A 3,184-nucleotide genomic window follows, 5' to 3' on the forward strand; every position below is an offset into this window, starting at 1 on the left:
ATGGAAAAAGAATTAAGTGCTCCAACCAAAAGATAGAGTGGCTGAATGGATAAGAAAAACAAGCCCTCTACATATGCTGCCTACGAAAGACTCACTTCAAGTTAAAAGACACACACAGACTAAAAGAAAGGGGATGGAAAAAGATAACGCCTTGGTGGTGAAGCCATCTGGTCCTAGACTTCTAGTTTTTGGGACGTTTTTGATGATTGTTTCAATTTCCATACTGCTGATTGGTCTATTTAGATTTCTCAGTTCTTCTCGAATCAATCTAGGAAGGGGGTATCTTTGTAAGCACTTGTCCATTTCTTCTCGGTTGTTAAATTTGATTTTATATACTTTTTCATGTCATTATTGTATGATCCTTTGTAATTTTTTGGAGCTTGTCATCCTTTCTCCTCTTTCATCTCTGATTTTGTTTGTGTTCTTTTTCTTTTTTCTTTAGTGAATTTAGACAGAGGTTTGTCAATTTTATTAATCTTATAAAAGAACTAGCTCTCTGTTGCATTTTTTTCTGTTCTTTTCTTTCTTTCTTTCTTTCTTTCTTTCTTTCTTTCTTTCTTTCTTTCTTTCTTTCTTCCTTCCTTCCTTCCTTCCTTCCTTCCTTCCTTCCTTCCTTCCTTCCTTCCTTCCTTTCTTTCTTTCTTTCTTTCTTTCTTTCTTTCTTTCTTTCTTTCTTTCTTTCTTTTTGTTCTCAATTTCATTTAATTCTGCTCTAATTTTGATTACCTTTTCTTTCTGTTAATTTTAGGCTTCATTTGTTATTCCTTTCTAGTTTTACGAGATGAAGTGTTAGGTTGTTTATTTGGGCTCATTCTTGTTTTCAGAGAGAGGCCTGAAATGATATGAACTATCCTCTTATTACTGCTTTTCTATGTCCCAAAAGTTTTGATATGTTGTACTATCATTATCGTTAGTTTCTACGTATATTTTGACCTCTCTTTATATTTCTTCTCTGACTCAGTCATTCTTCAGTAGCATGTTGTTTAATCTCCATGTATTTGTGGTTCTTCCCACTTTCTTTTTACAGTTGATCTCCAGCTTCAAAACATTATGATTAGAGAATATGGTTGGTAGGATTTCAATCCTTTATATTTGTTGAGGCTCTCTCTGTGTTCTAGTATGTGATAAATCCTTGAAAATGTTCCATGTATACTAGAGAAGAATGTATAAGCAGGTGTTTTGGGATGGAAGGCTCTATAAATGTCAATTATGTCCAGTTGGTGTAATGTGTCATTTAAGAATGTTATTTCCTTATTGATTTTCTGTTTGGATGATCTGTCTGTCCATATCTGACATTGGAGTATTTAGGTCCCCTTCTATGATGGTGTTTTGGTCTGTTTCTCCCTTTAGTTCTGTTAGTAATTGCTTTATATATTTTAGGACTCCTCGATTGGGGGCATAGATATTAATAAGTGTTATATCTTCTTGGCACATGATTCCCTTTATCATTATGAAGTGACCCTTAGTATCTTTATTTACACTTTTAATTTCGAAGTCTATTTCATCTGATATTTATACTACTACTCCCACTTTTCTTTGAATGCCATTTGCTTGAAATATCATTTTCCACCCTTTTACTTTGAGTCTATATTTGTCTCTGGAACAGAGGCATGTCTCCTGGAGGTAGCGTATTGGTTGGATTTTATTTTAGATCCAATTTGCAACATTGTGCCTTTTTATTGGTGTGTTTATTCCATTTACATTTAGGGTCGTTATTAAAATCTGTAGTTTTCCTTTTGCCATTTTATCTTTTGGTATCTGGTAGCTTGGTGTGTCCAATGCTTCCTTGTCTATGTGTTTTTGTTTGTTTGTTTGTTTGTTTGTTTTAATTTTGGTTGAGTTCTGTGGGTTTTCCCTCTGGTCCTTCTTGTTTTATGTTATATGCTTCATTTCTGAATCTTTGACGTGCGGTTACCATTATAAATATACAGAGGATAGTTATATATATATATATATATATATATATATATATATATATATACATTATTCTATGTGTGCCTTATCTCCTTTCCCCTTTGAGAATTTGAATCTTTGAACCCTCCCTTTTTCAGTCATTGTCGTCTTAGTGTGTCCCTATGTTTGCTGAATATTCATTACTATCTTGCAATAGCAAATCTCTTATTATTGCTTAAGCTTATAATGTCCTATTCTTTATAAGGGTTGTACTCCTCTACTTTTATCTTCCTGCTAGTCACCTTACTCATAGTTATGTATTATTTTGTCATTTTGTTTTAAGTGAGCTGATCCCTTTCGGTATTTCCTGTAATGCAGGTCTCATAGTGGAGAATTTCCTCAATTTTTGTATGTCTGGAAAGGTCTTTACTTCTTCTTTATATCTAAAGGAGAGATTTGATGGAAACGTTATTGTTGGCTAGTAGTTCCTTTCATTTAATAGTTTGAATATTGGATTCTCTTACATCCTTGCTTGTAGGGTTTGTGCTGAGAAGTCCAATGATAATCTAATGGGTTTTCCTTTATAGGTTACCATCTTCTTTCCCCTTGCTGCCCTGAGAATTTTTTCCTTGTCTTTGGTTTTAGATAATTTTAATATACTGTTTCATGAAGAAAGCCTTTTTTAGGTTGAGATAATTGAGTGTTCTGTTGATTTCCTGAATTCCAAGCTGCAGCTCATTTCTTAGATTTGGGAAATTCTTGTCAACTATTTGTCTGAAAATGCTTTCTAATCCCTGCTTCTTTTCCTTCCCTTTGAGAATACTCATTATTCTTAAATTTCCTTTCCTGATGGTATTAGCTAGTTCTTATTTTTCTCTTTCACTATTTTTCATACTTCAGTTTCTCTCTCCTTCCTTCTGATTTATTTCTAGATTTCTATCTTTGATATCACTGATCCTTTTTTCCCACTTGGTTGACTTTATTTCCCAACCCTGCTATTTCATTTTTATCTCTTGCAGTGTGTTCTTCATGTCCAGAAGTTCTATTTGGTTCTTTTTGAGGGCTTCAATCTCCTTGCTAAAGAACTCATTTCGCCGATCTAGTTGTTTTTTCAATTTATGAAATTATTGATATGAATCATTTTGGATCTCATTGAGTTTTTTCAGAAATAGCATCCTGAATTCTGTCATTTAAGTCACATATTTCTATGTCTGTAAACTTATTTTCTGGAGACTTTTCTCTTTCTTTCTGTGCTGCCTTGTCATCTTGGTTTTTCATGATGTTTAATGAA

The sequence above is a fragment of the Rousettus aegyptiacus genome, unplaced genomic scaffold (assembly GCF_014176215.1).
Source record: "Rousettus aegyptiacus isolate mRouAeg1 unplaced genomic scaffold, mRouAeg1.p scaffold_m13_p_9, whole genome shotgun sequence".
NCBI classification, from domain to species: Eukaryota; Metazoa; Chordata; class Mammalia; order Chiroptera; family Pteropodidae; genus Rousettus; species Rousettus aegyptiacus.